Genomic DNA, 18852 nt, shown 5'->3' with positions numbered 1-18852 from the left:
ATGAGATATTACTTGCCTCCTTTATCCTTAACCTTGAAGATAAGTAGCAAGTCTGAGCAAACCAGTTAGATTCCCTCTATTACCAGTTCACAGCGTCAAGCAGCCCCCGAGGGAAAGGATCCCCATCTAAGGCAAGTGTCCAAGGCAGATAAAAATGTCATCCCCTAAGTTGCATCTCAACCAAGGACTTACTAAGATCTGTCCTCCAGCCCTGATATCCACTCAAATCTTCTTACTATATGCCCACTATTAAGCTCTCCAAGCCTTCAACGGGGTGGCCACGTCCAAACTACTCATTAGTCATGGACTGGGCTAATTCTTGAGCTCTGTCTTCTTGTTATTTAGGAGACTCTAAGGTAGATGAGATCCAAAGGTTGCCAAGGACCATTCAGATAGTTTAACAGTATCAATGGTGCAGTTCACCCACTTGGTGTGCCCAAACACTGTTAACAGTCTTTGTGTCCAGGCCGGTGTTCTCCCTAAGACTTTTTAAGTCCTAAATCCTTTTAAGCTACAGTGACAACAGAAGGCTAAGAACCATGTTACTGGCCATAAATTTGGTATGTCATAACTGCTCCAAATATTAGAAGATTTTTGAGCACTGCCTGTGTAATTGTACTGTCTTTCTTTGGTTAAAAAGGAGAATCAAGATCAATTCTAAGGTTAAACTCCATTTCAGAAGGATTGGGGTAATATCCATAGTCCTAAGTACATGGTTACTTCACACAGAAAATGCCATTTGATTACTCAAAGCTGTGACAGGCTTCATAACTATGTCTATTGCATCTGCTTTAGCCTATTTAATTTTTAAGCAGATTACGAGCCCAATGCTGCGATATGCTGAAATGACAGTATATATGATTTTCCTTTACAATTGTGAGTTCTCAAACCTAAATCCAGGGTAGATTTCATAGCCTCAAAAGATCTCTGGCCCAACAACAATAAAAAAAACCAACAAAACAGGGAAATCTGTCTGTGGGACCGATGCGACATGCTCAGTGTTGATGGTTTGAGATGACTTCATTTTGGAGAAATGGCTTCATTAAAGTTGGGATTATCTTCTTTACATAATTTATAAGGAAGGAAACATATTTAATGTCATGGGTATATCTGCAATTCCCTAAAACCAGGTTAAATTAATCCGTAGCATAGACAGATTGTTTCCTTTATGCTGTAGTTTATTTATCTCTAAATGATTGTGACAGCTTTGGTGTAGACATCCATTCCTATGTTATTCAGAGCAGAGAACAAATGACAGGTTTGAAGGGCTTTTGTGGTATGCAGTGTAAGAGAAGGACAAGAAGACAAGGCAGAGGCACTGTCATTCCTGAAAAACAAATAATTTGGAGAAGTCGCTGTATGACTTACCAGACTGCCATACTGCGGTACTTACCAGCTCTTCAGAACCCAAGAGTGAGAAATGCGACTGTACAGCTGATGTCCTGGTGACTCAGGATCTGCACAAAGCTGTGTTAGATACCCACCCAGCTCATTCAATTTGTTAGTATTGAGCATGAGTAGTGAGTTATTATGGACTTTGCCTGTGGTCTTTCCCAGTATATTTATTCTCTACTCATTGGCATTTATCATCCCATTGACTTTTCCTTCCCTTTAGAAAGATCTTTTATGAGCAATTCATACGTATTCATATACATATTTTGCCCATAAAATTAGGAAGACAGACTACCAGTATGTGTTAAACTGGACTTTGAACTCACTGAAGTCAGTATTTTCTTCACTGCAGGATATGTATACCAAATGCCAGATTACCCCAGTAAAATCCACTAGTGAAATTAAACTATGTCTAACTGGGAATGATCCTGCTAAAGGAAGTCAGAAATGCTGCAATCATTCACAGGTCTTGTTGAAGATTTAGGCCTTTATTTCTTCCTCCTATAATTGAATTCCTTTCAATTTAAGACATACCCAAGAGATTCCTAAGAAGTGCAAACAGGCCTCCTGGTAACATCTCATAATATATATGTTTTCTGTCAGGGTAATAAAAGAAAAATTACTATGTCACTTAATTTCTCTGCAAACATCCTATCTCACCTTTAATTGAAAATTAAGATATGTTCACACATATCTTGAGTAATTAAAACCCTATGGCTTTTTCCTTATCTAATTAATGAAGAAAGTGAAAATCAGAAATTGCAAATTGGGCATAAAAACAAACAAAATTTAATTAGGGTTTTGTGTGTGTGTGTGAAGATCGTAAAATATAAGAGAATCTGGTTAAAGGGAAATTTTAATAACTGCTTGCAGGTGTTTGAACTATAATTAAATTTGTGAGTTAAAATGTTGCAAAGAAATTTTTAAGTCATGTTACAAGGAGGAAAGTCAATTGAAGAAACAACCAAAAAACCTCAAATACCAATGCTGGCAACATTTGACCTTTGAGAGGAGTCCGATCAATTATAGTCCTCATTTCACTTTTCCCGATTTAGATAGATGCATTATTTTACCATGATGACATTTACTTAACTTTTGCATGTTTCTCAGTCCACCTGAAGGCAACAAGACTAAAATATATGCATAAAATAATTATTAAATACTTTCCCAAACAAGTTTTTGAGCTTGTGCTGAAGATTTTTCCCCTCATTTTGGAAAACATTTCTCAGGCAAGCAGCAGAAACAGAAACATATTTATGTATTAAGGAATTCATAAGCTCTTTTGTTTCTGCTGCTTAAGATGCAAGCGTTTTGGTTTTGCTCCTTTCAGCGCTGCAATGCCAGAGTAGTATGTATGTTGTAGTATCACTATATTGTTATAATTAGTGACTATAACATGCATATTTATATATGTATATATAAATATGCATGTGTGCATATATAGATATAAAGAAATACATTATGTAAAACTGTGCCTTCAAGCCTTGTGGAATTTGTATATTTTTGGGGCTTCACATACAGTAAGAGAAAATGCAGTGCAGAAGAGAAAATCCATGCCCTAATTAATGCACTACACTGCACTGAAGTCCAACTTCACAAAGCTAGGAAAATGCTTGCACTTATTCAGGAACCAGTCTAAAGAGGTTATTTAAGTTCCATCTATTATGAAGGAATTGTAATCACGGTCAGTTGTCCCATCCATCCATCCATCCATCCATCCATCCATCAGACACCCTTCTTGGTATGAGATAGGTCATTCTTTCTGATGGTTTCAGTTTGTCCCTGTTGACTCCAGAAGGAGCCAGGATGACTATCTTGGACTAGAAGCTTACATTTTAGATGCTAAATTTGGGTCAGAAGAGTCCTCAGAAGAGCATTTCTCTGAGTCTTGAGCATCCAACCAGAAAAAACTTACCAGAGTAAAAGGAAGCCTTGTTATCTTTTCTTGCTGAGGAGCCCTGAGGTGCAAAAAGCCAATCAATTTCTCAAATGCAAACACCAAACTTCTTATTTAAAGTCTAATATTTTTCCCAATCAAAGTGCTTTCCTGTCTATAAATTATCTCACTGTCTCTCATTGAAGAAAATAGATCCTTTCAAAAATTAAGTAAAAGAGTAATCATTATAAATAGTCTCTATGTGTGAAATATTGCAGCAGAGGTATAATTACACTACCTTTTTTAGATCAATTACATTATTATATCATCCCAGAGGTGTTCAGATACCATGGTGATGAGTGTGGGACTGATTATTTCAGTGTATTTTGAGATAGATAATAATGTATTTCTATTGCAATTTTCATACTAAAGGAGTCCCATGAGCACCACATAATAATATATCCCATCTCCTACCTAGATACTGGCATTTTTGGTGCAGGTGGGAGAATGTAAACGAATCAATCCATTATTACTGATTTTTGAGGAACTGCTGGACTTTCTCAAACAACCACTCTCCAGGAATGGGCTCTCTTGCTTTTGGAGATCTTGGGAAGACAGGGTGTTCATGGACTTTCATACCACCTAACCAGGTGAAAGAGATTCTCCTTGGAAAGTGAGACCCTATTAATTCAACATGACCCCAGTTACTCTGTAACACTATCCACAGGATCATGGAGCAGGAGAAAGGCCAGAGTCTGTCTGTAAGAATTGTACGGGGGAGCAAATCTCATGTTGAGTGCACGGCACTTGGTGGACTTGGAAAAATGAAAGCTGATCAAATCCCAACATTGTGCTTGACACTAACTGGAGAAACAAAGTGTGGAGGAAAGAATGTTACTTCTCCTGGTCACTGGGAGAAGTAACAGTAGGAATAAAAAGCTTTAAGGAGTTGTGGATCAAAATAGAGATCTTCAGTGTACCATATTGTAACACTCATAAGAAAGAATTAAATTGTCTCAGAGAAAATCATCAGCAATGGAACTTGATCATTCTGGACCAGTTAAAGCTGTTCCCAGTGTTCAGCTTGTATACACATATTTTATTTTAAAGCATAAGACTAAGGGTACTTAATGCCAGTTGATTACGGTGCCATAACATTGTTCCCTATTACTTAGACGTTATCCTGAAAGGGGTGGGGAAGCAATAAATGAGAGAGGGAAAGAGGGGAGGCTATTGGAGAGCTTCTCATGGAAGCTGACAGTCGATCAGAGTTAGCCAAGAGTGTCAACGTGCATTTGACAAGAAGAATTGGGGCAGGATTTAATTGTAAAGCCAACATGGGTATAGAGAAAACAGAACAGTGGACACCATCATTCAGCTTTTGAGCATAAGAGGTGCTGACTTTTTAATTGTTAATTCAAAATCAGGACATTTTTTAAGGAAAGAAGAATTGTGTAAGCCTCTTTCAGAAGTGGAGATGAGGCATGGAGCAATCTCCAACTGATTTGGGGGAGGATTTGGAGCAGAACCTGACAAAATACAGGCAAATCAGCAATTCTCTCACATTTGTGCAGCAAGATGCTTTACAGTGCTGCACCATCATGTATCATTAATGCCAACCTCTGGCTATTGGTGCTCTAAACAGTCAAGAATTATTTCATGTGATTTAAACAAAATCGCAACAAAGGTCAGATACATCAGGGAAGAAATTTCCAAAATAGACCTAGCCACTTCTTCTCAGTTGCAGCTTTAGCTGACAGCGATATTTGACAGAATAAATATCCTGTGCGTTACAATTTTCTTGTCAAATAAGAGAGTTAAAAACTTCCATTTTAAAATTCTCTTTTTTAAATTGGGTCAATTAAAAAGAAAGAGAGAAGAAAGACAGTAGCTTCAAATAGTAATAAGCTTTTCAAAGACTGGTATTGACAGAAGCTGAATATTGCATTTTAATAGAAACACATATAGCCAATTTTGTTTTCCAAAAGACATTAAAAATATAGCAACATAATGTGCATGCAGAAAACCTCATAATTACATATGAAAAGGATATTAAAGGACAAGAGTTTCGATTCATGCAAATTGATTTACCTCTACTGACTTCAGAGCAACTTTGCAGATTTATACCATTTCCATTAGTACCTTTCTCAGTGCATCACAGATATTAAACCCAACAACAAAAAAATAACCTCTGTAAGCAAACAGAAGATGAAATAAAACAAAAATTTCATAATACCATTTTTTGAATCAGTGCTATATTCTCATCTGGAACAAAAAATTCAGCTTATACATCCAATCTCAGCATAAGATCTATCATAAATAGAGGAGAGCTAACTATAAAAGATTAGAGCCCTGAGAGGTTTTCATGTGCAGAGAGGCTGGATAGCAGCGAGAAGAGCAACTGCAAAGGGAACACATAGAAGTCAACAAAAAAAAGATGGAATGAAGGGAAATCCCTTCATTGCTTTTTATTGTGTGCCAGTAAGAAGAGATAAGGCAGTGCTTCTTGAAATTAAAGATGAAATATTCACATTTTTAAGTTGAAACTATAGAATATCAGAATCATAGAATCATAGAATATCCTGAGTTGGAAGGGACCAACAAGGATCACCGAGCCCAACTCCTGACACCACATAGAACATCCTCAAAGTTAAACCACATATCTAAGAGCACTGTCCAAACATTTCTTGAACACCAAGAGGCCTGGGACCATGATCACTTCACTGGGGAGCTTGTTCCACTGCTTGACCCCCCTCCCAGTGAAGTAATTTTTCCAAATATCAAATCTGAACTTCCCCTGATGCAGCCTTAAGCCATTCCCTTGTGTCCTATCACTGGACATTGGAGCAAAGAGATCAGCGCTTCCCTCTGTGTTTCCCTTCATGAGGAAGCTGTAGACAGCAATGAAGTCACCCTTCAGCCTCTTCTGAGCTGAGCAAACCTAGTATCATCAGCTGGTCCTCATAATTCATGCCCTCCAGACCTTCATTGTCTTTCTTTGCACACATTCTAATATTTTGATATTCTTCTTATATTGTGGAGCCCCAAATTGCACTCAGTACTCAAGCTGAGATTGCACCGGTGCTGGATAGTGGGGCAATTACCTCTTCTGCCCAGTTAGCTATGCTGTGCTTAATACACCCCAGGGTATGGTTGGTCCTCTTGGCTACCAGGGCACATTGTTGACTCATATTGAGCTTATCGTCAACCAAAACTCCCAGATCCCCTTCTGCAGGGCTGCATTCCCAGATGGTGATCCATCTCAAACAGCATAGTCACCTAAGCTTGAGTGTGCCCTTGCCCCTCCACCAAGGCTACAGGGAGTTTAGTGGAATAATTTACACTATCTATTGAAATTTTTCCTACAAGGAAAGTGGGCTTAATTCTATCCTGGCACAAAGGTGTTCTGTATCAGGCATCTGATTTACACTGGATGATTCTAAGAATTTGAGATCAAATGGTTCAGATTCATCACAGCATATGACCATGGAAACGTATTTTTTTCAGAGTTGTGAGGTACCAGTGATCTCTTCTTCAAGAAAGCTCTGTTCATTCTATGCATTGGAGCTGAGACTTGAAATCAGACAATGCCAGTTCCGGGCTTTGTTTCAGAGAAGTGCCCTACATCCTATAATATTATCATTCTATTATATTACCTACCTGAAAATGTACCCTACTTTTTTAGGCACTAAACAGAGTGACAAAATATCTTTTCAAGCCCCTAGAGAGCACCTCAACCCATTTTAGTGCCTCATTGGAAGAAGATCACAAGCTACTTCTCTCACTCGCCCACTTTAAATGAAGTGTCAAAGAATTTTCTATAGTATTAGATTTATTGCCTATATATTTCCCAAAGTCAGAGTGAGATTATGGTGGTGATCTTCGTTCATCAGTTTCATGGGATCATCATAAGACCAAGCGAATAATGGCTGAAAGGGGTCATAGAGGATCTCCAGTCCAAGATCCTACTCAAACCATGGTCAGATATGAGATTGTTGCTCAGGGCTTTAAGCAGTTGCAACTTGAAAACCTCCAACGGAGGCTGCACAACCTCTTTGAGCAAGTTGTTCTTATGCTTTACTGTCCTCCTTGTAAAAAAAGGCTTCTTATATCCACACTTTTTTTTTTTTTTTTTTAAAGTTGGAGCACTTGGATTTGAACTAGAATAGTTTTTCAAGTAAGTAACCAGAGCTTAACAAGTTTCTGAATATTAATTGAGACTGGATAATTGATTAAGCACACTCCTTGTTCCATGTAAAAAGTGTAATGACTCACTGCATCTTTATTCTCTCTCACTGAGATTCAAACTAATGTGTTTTATTTCATATTTGCTGGTTGCTAAGAATGTGCATGTGGTCAGTTACGGCAGCTAAGCTGACAACTGCTGACTGTTTAAATCCTCATAACTCTGTTGCATCTGAGTCAAACAAAATTATACATGAACAACTTGTACACTGAGGGTTTACATAGATAAGAATGTTTCCTGGATCATATTTGTAATTGAACTTCTACCTAGGTCACACCGTCTACTCCCAGTACTTGCTCTCCATGCTGTGTGACTGGTTACCACAGGCAAAGGGGTGTGTTGTTTTTTTTTCTTGATTTGCTGATCAAATCTTTTAAAAGAGAGAAAAAGATTATGGCAAATACCTAGCAACTCATAAACACTATACTGTCTTAATCTCATATGAGCTCATTATTTTTCTTGTTAAGCCAAATCAGTCAAATCAGTATCTCAACCTACTTGACAAAGCACTTAAATGCATGCTTATCTTTTTGTTCAAGCCCCACATGCTTACATCCTTCAAAGACCATGGCTGGAAGAGTAAAGGCTCTTGTTTTATTTTTTTGCAAAGAAATAAATTTCATCTAGGATGCTCCTCACTGGCTTTAAAACTGGGAAATGAAACATGGCTTTTTGTGATGAGAATCTACACACCTATACACATGCACACATTTCTATCTTACTAAACATTATTATCTATTTATGGCAATTTAAAATGTTTAGAGCCCAGAGGCCAACATATAAGCTATTCAAAGAAACAGGAGGTAACTGAAACATCAATATGAGAGTTATCTGAAATATATATATTTATCACTCAGTATAATCTTTTAATTTTGCACTCTGAAGTGTAAAACTTTTACCCAAGAAGACTGGTTATAATAAAAATTCAAAAGCAATGGCAAGCAAAATTTCACTGGATATTTTCAACTTTTGGAGCCCAGAGGCAATTCCGTGCTATTTTCAGGCAAGAAGGGAATTCAGCATTTAGATTGTCTGCCTGGTTTCTGCCTCCTCTGGACTATGAGATAATGGCCAAGCCATTGGGCAGGTTATGGACTAGTGTGACTTCATGGCCTGATCTGGTATGGAAAATCCCATGTTCCAGACATTTCAACATTACATTTGATAGTACAATACATATTCCTTGAAGCTCAGGAATTAGGAACAGCATTGGAAGCTGAAAGATATTAAAAGAAAACTAAGCCAGTGGGAAATTTTAGCAATTTAATCAATAACTTTAGAAGTGAAATTTTTTCCTCACAGTTCTGATTGGGTAGAAGAGCTGACAGAGGTCCTACATCCTCTCTGTTCTCATCTACAGAAAACTTGCTTACTGTAGGGGAAGAAGACAGCACCTCCATTCTCCTCTCCCTCTCTAAAAACCTGTTTGTAAGGCAGGGACATAGATGTAGAGTTAAACTGATCTTTCCCTTCCTATCATCCTCTGCAACCCCAACGAATGGGGCCCCAAGCGGCTGGTTAGACACAAGGCTCTGTCTCTACTCCCCCACCTAATTCGCATTCTTCTGCTCCTGCAGGATATGCTGTCTCTGAATACCAGAGCATGTCCAGTGTGTACCTAATCACATGATGATACATCCAAACACTTGCAGTTTCTGCAGAAAGGAGAAAAAGCTTATTTTACCATTGCATGGCTGTAATTTTTTCCTAAGAGGAGGTTAAGGCTACAATCCCCCTCTTAGGTCTTTCACTCTGGATTTTCTGGGGTTATGCAGTTTTCAATCAGCTTAAAAGCTACCCCTTTGCCAACAGTAGCAGTGTTGTGGCAACACAGAAGAACCCAGAGAAAATGGGGTGCAGTTGTCCTGCATGCTACCAAACATTTAGTAATTAAAGACACTCAAACAAACATAGCCAGGTGAAATAAAAAAAAAAAAAAAAAACAACCAAAAAAACAAACCAAAACCGAACAAAAAAACCCCTCAGCTTTACATTCAGGAAATGAGTCACGCAACAGATAAAGACACTTCTCTGAAGTCATTCATATGTTCCTTGAATGGGTGAAAGAAAATTCTCCCCTGAGGACCTGTCTGATGTCTTAATAGCCAGGCTCACTTTCCTATCACTGAGAGCTCCAAGTTGAACATTTCTCACTTTCCTGATTTACCTAATATCCTCATTTTCCCTGTGCAGATCTGTCTGATGCTCCTGAATTTTGTTCAGCTTGGCTTTCCCTTACCCTGGTACAAGCCCTGGTTTTGAATCACGGATTATTTGTGAACACCTTTAAGGAAGATGCATCTGGGGTTTGTGTTCCTGCCAAGAACTAGCCTAAGGGCTTGGACAGTGAAAGAAAAGAGTTAAGGAAAATACATGAAAGTAGCCATCACATACAGGCAAAAAGCCCGCTGCTTAAATCAGAACTTTCAACTGGAGATGTAACCTATTTAAATACTTATTTTCCCATGGCTGAAAGAATAAAAAAGAAACCACTTTGAAAAAAGTTTTGTGTCTCTTGTCATTTTCAATTCAACTTCACATTGATTTCTGAAGAGATCATAAATGGCAAAAAGGTTTGGGTTGGGCCTTGGATTTAAAATTATATGTAATGTTGGGTACTGTATGTAATGGAACTCTGTGTACATCAAGAGCATATAGAAATGTCACTGTATTCTACATAACAAGTTCTGGACACACATTATCCTGAAGTTGCTTACAAGGCTAATAAATGCAATTTCAAGGTTAATAAATAAATAAATAAAAGGTAAGAATGAGATTGAAAAGAAAAGAAAGAAACAGGACAAATGCTGATGAAAAAAATTTGAAAGGAATTACAGAAAAGCAGATCCAGTGCCCCTCATTTCTGTAGCTACATGGTTCGTTTTAAGATTGTTTAGAGATGCAGTGAGCAGAATGAGAATACGTACTTTTTAGTGTTTTCTAAAAGTTATTGGTCAACATTTTTCTTTCCTGGAATTGTGTACAGTTTTCAAGGCTGTAAGGGGAACTGATATTACAGGCAGACAGAAAAGAAAAATATTTGTAATATTACTCCATAAACCCTCTGTAGGGCTTAAAAAGGCAGGCATCTAAAGAGTAACTACAGACAGAATCTTTGTAATGTGAGTTTATACCACCTCTTTATCCTCCTGGAGGAGTGAGGAGGCCACTCACTTCAAGGATGGATGGTAAACTCCAGGGAACTTTTCAGTTCCCCTTCTCCCACACACAGTATTCTTCATTTTCCACTAGAAGAAAAGTCAAAGGTGGAGGCTAAAAAGGAGCTGTAGCAGTGTCATACCAGATCTTCCAGTCTTAAATAACTGGGGAACTCTCTCTAAACACTTTCTCTCAGACTCAACAGTTTTGAACACTTCTCATATGCACATCTGAGACAGGATTAAAGAGTAATCCCCTTTCCACATGGGTATGACAGTCTGAAGTGTCTGTTCCTCTCTGCTCAAGCCTCTACACCTGACATGCTGCTAGGGTCGCCAAGGAACACAAACTATCCTAACACTAGAGTAATACCAGGAATTCTGGGGAAGACTGAGAATGCACTCAATCTAATCCCCAGGTATAGTTAGCTGCTGATTTTTAGAAAGTGACTGTAAGCACAGGGCATCTCTAAAGATATGCTTCTCTAGCGAACTTTTCCAGTTCTTTCAATCATTTTAACAACTTTCAGAGTCAATTTTTTGATCCAAGCAGTTGTCTTAATAAGTATTTACTGATTTTGTTGCTGCTTTCCTTCATACACAAGCATAGCTCAAACTGGAGAGGCCAGAGAATCTGCACTTTACTTTGTTTTATGAAAATATCCACAGGAGAGAAGAAGTTTGATGTGTGGCATCTGGTCCAGAGTGGCTATTCTTTCCTTTGCCATCACAACCAGCCATTAATTACTTCCTCACTCCCAGGCAATTCAGAGATCACGTAGGGGCAACATAACCTAGACATTTCCTTGGTGTATTAGAGGAGGTTAAATATCTCCCTTTCAAATTATTTTTTTTCAAAATATTATTCCATAGAGACTTATCCATGCATTCATATTTCAATTAATTATGTTAATAAAGTCAAAGGTTAATGCTAATAAAGGTTAACAGGTTTTAGTTAAATAACGTGAATTAAGCAAGTATCAAGGGCTCCCAGATTAGTCTTTCTCTTCAGTATCAGAATTTAAGATAGAACAATTCTCAGGTGTTAAGTACTTTTGTATAAGAGGCAAATTAACTGTGTACTTTTTGGAGGTTGGGGGAGGGTTAGAATTTTTATGATCAGTTATGTTCTCTGACCTATTTAATAAGCTCAAGTTGTAATAAAATATATTTCTGTCCTACAATAAAAAATAGACTTAGAGCTACTGGTAAGCCTAGGGAGAAAGAAGGGAGAGCAATGGATAGAAGATGGGAAGAAAGGAACAGGTGAAAAAAAGATAAGATGGATGTAACAAATCCCACAATGCTGGAGTTGGGAACACTCAATAAAACTAGGTAAACTAGGTAAAACAAAGTATTTTTTTGTACAATGGATAATGAAACTCTGTAGTTTGTCACCATGGAATAGAGGCAGACAGGATCAGAAGTTCAAAATGAAATTAAACAAACTGATGGACAGAAGGTCCATAAACAGATACTAAAAAGATTAGGCAGAGACAGACCCTCTAGCATCCCTAATACAGCATGCTCAGAGAACACAAGGGGAATGAATGCCAAAAAGTAGCCAGACATATGTGTTTTTTCCTATATATTAACTACTATTTCCCCTGTCACAGAGAATATGGGGGTAGACAGACTATTGATGTGAGCCAGAAGATGCTCTTGAGTGCATCCACCTTGGCATTGCAACAGTCGGGCGCCTGCAGCTGTACCTCTCGGCCAAAAAATCTGGGTTGAACTTCATCCTTTTAGGCAACCAACTCCTGAGTGCTAAAGGGCCAGAAACTCAAAAGACTGGGGATTTAGCCTAAGTCAAGAATGTATAATCATAGGAGGAGACCATGAATATTTTAAGTTGTGATAGGAAAAAGGAAAGACTCGGTCCCTGATGTGGATCTCTGTAAGCACACATAAGAATAAATTGATCTAACCAGAAACATAGGCAAAGGGAGTAACAGAAACATCACCATGTTTTTTTCTAGATGAGGAACTAATGCTTTGTCTCCACTAGAGAGCAGAGGCCAGCGTTGAACCTCAAGCCATCTCCAGCCTGCAATGTCCATGCAGAAAAGGAAAGTATGCATAGACACCAATGTGGCTGCATGAGCACAGAGAAGCATTTCTGCTATTAAATCGTTTCTCTCTAGCAGACTAATTGATGCATTAACTAAAGTCAGTCATGGAGCTGAAACATCCTGCCAGTTCAAGGTCTTCTACAATACACCTTTTCAACCAATGAAGACATCTTAAAAATAGAGCAAAAATGAAAAAGAAATCCAAGTCAATGTAGAGCAGAGCTGTGAAAGGAAGCCACACCATTGACACATGACTCTGCTGCCAGAAATACATGTGCATGTCCACTTTCCCCATAGCTGGCCTGTTTTGTACTCTGTCCAGATCTGGTAACAGTAAGAGAATGGAAATTACCTTTCTTTTGCAATCCTAAACTTTTCTTTCCTCACTTTCATCTAAGCTTTTTTAATATTGAAAAACCCATAAAAATTTCTAGCACTGGTAATTTCTAATTTTCAAATGGACTGTGTATTTCATCATTATAAGCAAATACATAAGGTATCTGGCAATTGCATCTGAAAGTGTGGATATATGACAGCTTCATGTCTTTACACATTTGCATGTAAAACCCAAAATGCCAATTTTTCTCTGTCCCTAACTTAAGCATTATGTGCCTGTCAGAACTAGACATCATGGGCTATCAAAGTCCAATTTCAGAATGAGCTCTTATCTTCGATGGGAACAATATTGCTTAAACCAATATTGTTCCCATAGAATTTTACCCAGAAGAAAAGAAAAAACGAGTTTTGGAATATGATTTTGATGAATTTTGAAATATAGTTACAGTAGATGAGTAAAAGGAGAGTCTAATAAAACCTATAGCTACAAGAGACCAGCCTGTGAGTATATCACATGTCGAAGGAAATTCAAAGAACAGGCAGGGAACCAAGAATAATCCAGAGTGTTGTATGAAGTGACACTGGTTTATCAGTCCATACCTTAATGCTCATCAAAACCCCTGTGAAACCAGAGCAACTCTATTCACTGACTAAAGTTGTCCGTGAAATGCAATAGGGACAGTAATATTTCCTTGAATGGTCATTTCAGCTTCAAGTATTTATGAGTTTACTACCTCTGACTGATCAAGAAGTTCACTTTGCCCAATAGCCAGTGCTTTTCAGTAAAGGTGTTAATTTCTCCTAATATGCAGACTTACAAAATAAATTCAGTTGCACTGACTTCTGGATGTCACTGGACGAGTCCTCTGTGGTTAAGTTCATACATGAGAACACTCAGGGCCTCATCAGCTCAGTTTTGAAAATCTCCAAGGAAAGTGGCATCACAGCCCTCTGGGACCCTGTTCTAATATTTGACTATATGTACTTTGTAGATAATTTTTCCTTTATATCAACCAGAAATTTCTCCTGTTACCACTTGTGTCTGTTACCTCCAGCCCTTTCATAGTACGTCTCTGAGAAGTCTGGCTCTGAGAAGTCTGGCTCAGCTCATCCTCTGGGTCCAAGTAGAACAGATATTTCCAAGCAAGTGTGGTTGAACAGAAACCGTTGCATGGCAATAGCATGAATTCCCTGAACTTCAACCTCAAAGGGAGGCGAGGAAAAGTGTGTGTCAAAGTGAGAATGATCCCTAACATACCATATACTGCGTAATGTAACACCTTTTTTTTTTTCCTTTTATTTTTTTTCCATTAACATTTGCAGGAACATGAAAGTAAATGGCTGTGTTTGTTCAAATGGCACAGAATCTAAAAGCAATTTGTGGTGACAAGGTCACAAGGGGCAAGTGGAGGCTTTTTATAACTCTGCAGAGGGCTGGTGTGCGTATCTATACTGTATATGGACAGGGAGAAATACAAAATATTTTACTATTAATGATACAGCCACAGCAAAAACAAACAAAAAAAAAGAGATTCAGCTCTACAGAGAGTAATGTGTGAAACGATACCGAATTTTCTAGGCAACCTAACTATTTCCAGGCTTGTTAAATGGGGGCAAGAGCAACAGAGGAAGAACATAGAGTTTATAAGAGCAGAACAAGAACAAGAACATGCCTGATTGATGCCTGATTGAATCATAGATTCTAAATGAAACAGAAGAAAGACAGCAGAAGGACCACACAAACAATTTAGCAATTTTTAATACTTATTAAAAGATGCCAGATTTGTTTTAAATGTTAATAATAACAATTTGTATACACATTTATTCACTGTTAAAATAGAGTGGCCCAAAGTCCATTAAGATCTACAGAGTGATTCATAATTATTTCTCAGGGTACTTGGTCAGACACCTGTTTAGTGAAAAATACATTGCACAACCAGAATAGCCTGATGCAGCTGCGCTAGGACAGAGGTGAAATCTGGAGGAACGACACTAAAATGGTATCTTAACTTCTGAAAAGTCCCTTTCATGCCTTTCACACAGCAGAAACCAGACTTCACCTAGTGTTTTCTTCAGCAAGGCACCCCACAGGTTCCAGGCCAAAAATGGTACCACCCTCCTCCAGGAAGATGAAGCTCTCAGTGAACGCAACAGCTTTTGGACACAGTGTTCCAATAAAGACGGGTATCACAAGTCTGAATTTTCCAATATATCCCCTTTCCTCAGGAGAATGGCTCCCCACGCAGTGACCATTAGGCCAGTTAGAGTTAACGTTAGAGTTAACAATCAACAGTTAAATGGCTGTATTTCCTGGGGGATGCTAATTAGCAGTTACAGCTTGACTCTTTGAGATATTTATAAAGGTGATCATAGTCATAAATCAGACTCTTTGTAACCATGTTGGTTGTGTTGTTAATTTGTCCTTCATATGGCAATTGTATATAAGATTGGGCTATACCTCAGTTTTTATTCTAAGTCTGCACACCATGCCGCACAGTTGGATGCCGGGTTGTGTCTAATTCTTCCATTTTATAGCAACATATGGTCTTAAACTATTCTCATCAACGGTTATCACCTTCTTCTAGGAATCTTTGCAGAGTCCAAACCCAGTTGAAAATATATGAAAATATATGCTGAAACCCCACACAGTCCAGATCATGTCTTGTGATAAGAGATTAAATTCTTGTCTCTGGGTGGGGAAAGTCCCTGCAGTGGAGAAAGGAAACTAAACTTTCTTCTTTCAGTGGGAAGAAAACTAAAGAAGCAGGAAAAAAAAAGCACCATTTCAATTACTATGACACACTGGCATATCACTTGCTGAGAATGAAGATCCCAGAAGACCAGAGATGCTGTTCCTTTTATATTCTCTGGAGACGGTCAGGAACATGCAAATGCCACAGTCATCTACTACCATCTAATAAGGGCAATAAAGCACAGAGATCCACTTTGGGGTTCAGACACCCACTTTGTAGCGTGGGAAGGTGCTAATAGTAATGAAGAGAGACCAGACGTGTTCAGAAAAGTTTGTAATCCATCTGTGGCATGAAGAAGAGAACTTCAGTAGGTGTAAATCAGCTAAGCATGACTGAAACCTCCACAAGCTACAAATCTGGCCCAGTGATTCTGCTTCTGATTCATTAACACAAATTGGCAAGTTTGAAGGCTTTGTTTTGAGGTTGTGTCAGTAAGAACAGGTAGTGATTTTATCTGATGCTCTACAATTATTGACTAATTTTCGGTGAGAAAAGGCTTTTAAAGTAGATATGAGTGCCATTATTTTGCATGCAATTTTACTAATTTTGAAGTTTGGAAAGGCACTAAGGCTTCAGCATATTGGAAGTTTATTTTTAAAAGTGCCTCAGAGTATATGATTCCTCCTCCTCAGAACAGGATGAATTAAATGAAGAAGCTGTTGGGGATCCATCATTAGAATCCCTTACAGGGAACAGTCAGTGCAATACACCATTGATTCCTAATGCTGCAATATTTGCGTCCTCAAAATTTTCTAATATGGGGTGGGGGAGCTTTCAGATGTGGTAGGTATTTCAGTCATTGAAATTAAGAAACAGTGATGTCCATTAAATGAATACTTACCATCTATTCTTTTTCTCTGGTCATAGCCTAACACATAACAAGAAAAGATAAGAAATTATTAGCAGGTAAATTCACTAAAAAAAGATCATCCCCTCTCTAGAACAAAAAGGTTAAGATTTTGCTTGTTCCTGTTCCTTAAGGTCCTGACCTGGTCAGGAACTAAGTCAACACAAGCCTATTTTGAAAAACCCAGAAAATATTTCTCAGAACTGGGCCCTGGTGTAAAGCTAAGCTGTCCTGATATTAGACGCACCAACCCTGCTGACACTTCACAGTTATTACTGAGTATCTTAGATATCCTCTGTTTAGCAAACTTGCTGTGTCTTTGGGAGAATCACAGAATCATGGAATGGTTAGAATTGGAAAAGACCTTCCAAGATTGTCAAGTCCAACCCCCTGCCATGGGCAGGTACATCTCCTAGTAGATCACATTGCTGAAAGCCCTGTCCAACCTGACCTTGAACACTTACAACGATGGAGCAGCCACAGCTTCTCTGGGCAACCTTTTCCAGTGTCTCACCACCCTCACCACAAAAAATTTCTTCTTTATACCAGTCTAAACCTATCCAGTGTCAGTTAAAAACCGTTGTCTCTTGTTCTATCAATACAGACTCTGGTAAAATGTCTCTGCCTGTCTTTCTTATAAGAAAGACCTTGTTATATATTGAAAGGTCAAAATAAGGTCTCCCTGGAAAAAAAGAGGGGTTTAGAGAAGCTCTCTGTTATTTATAGGGCTGGAATCTTAACACTGGGTTTTTCCTAAGTTCTTACAGTCATATTCAAGCTTTTGTGGATCCTGCTGCTGACTCTTTATGTTAATTAGAAAATAAGACTCACATTTCTTTCCTATTACTTTGATTAATGTTTTTTTTTCGTCTGCAACATTTGAACTTTGGCTCTTGAGCTGCAAGTCACTCAGGATGGCAGGGCAAACTACACATTATGACATCTGCATGCAACAGACATTGATTTTAAATGGGGAATGAGTAGGTTTTGATAGAATGGGTGTTTGGAGGTAGGGATAAACTATGATTTAGCTGCTGTCTAAAATTCCTGTTGTGGAGTGGGCTGCAGGTCCAAGAGGAGGAGTTCAGAAATTATTCCTCAGTGCAACTTATAGAACTATTTTCTTATGATCATTTGGTCCCTAACTTCATCTTTCCCATCCTAGTAAGTATGGTCCAGGCTATGAAGTTGGTATTTGATTTGGAGGAGCAAAAATCAAATTACACAGTCAAATCAATTTAAACAGTCTTGCACTGGATGGCATCTGCAATTCATGGACAAGTGTCTGGAGTATTTGGAAGAGCAAAGTTATAAAGGTCTCATTTTTCATGAGAAAATCCATGAGCATATAGTGCTGTAGCTTTTTGATTTTGACTGTCTACAACATCACACCGAACTAATGTGCAGCTGATTGTTTTGTTTGTATGTGCAATTATATATACGTCAGGTTTTTGAAACATTCATTTATCATCTGAGTAATACAGTACACTTCTTACCTGCTAGGATATGTACTCAAAAAAATTTGGTTTCTGTGGTTTTTAGGTTGTCCAGCACGCAGTTTCTATGATATTTGCTAAGACAGATTTCTCTCTAAAGAGAGCAGATGGTCACTTCCTTCTGGTGTTGATACTGCTTTCGACTAAGTTTTTCAGCTATGCTCACCCATACATTTAAAAGACACAAAATACAGTCAAGTTAGTCATAGATCAGAGGTGCTACCATGCTACAGATGAAGTTGGGTAAGTGGTTATCAGCTTTGCTCCAGTGAACAGCACCTGTAATTTTTAATTGCTGGGTTTTCTCAGCTGGGCCTTTTTGGCAGAACTGGTCAGAGAGTGGCACCGTGGCAAGTTACACATTGAAGGTGCAATCACTTCTAGCAGAGGAGCAGGATGTAAAGAAAGATGGAAGAAAGTGGCGTGGAAGAAGGGATACAACCTTTTAACCAGGCTCAGCCAGGATAATATGACTGATCACAGTCTGCTCTAGCCAAGACACAGCAGCACTCACTATCCCTCATCTCGACTTGGTGGTGGCCATCTCAAAGTGGAGGCATTTCAGATTTTGTTGTCTTCAGAAATCGTATTCTATGTGCCTAATTGCTAGGACAGCTGAAGTCAAGCAGCCAGTGAAAGCCACAGAAATCATTCTCCAGGACTATCAGACACT

This window comes from Numenius arquata, chromosome 3 (assembly GCF_964106895.1).
Source record: "Numenius arquata chromosome 3, bNumArq3.hap1.1, whole genome shotgun sequence".
In the NCBI taxonomy this organism is placed as follows: Eukaryota; Metazoa; Chordata; class Aves; order Charadriiformes; family Scolopacidae; genus Numenius; species Numenius arquata.
The sequence above is the reverse complement of the archived record's forward strand: the minus strand, read 5'-3'. Positions refer to the sequence as shown.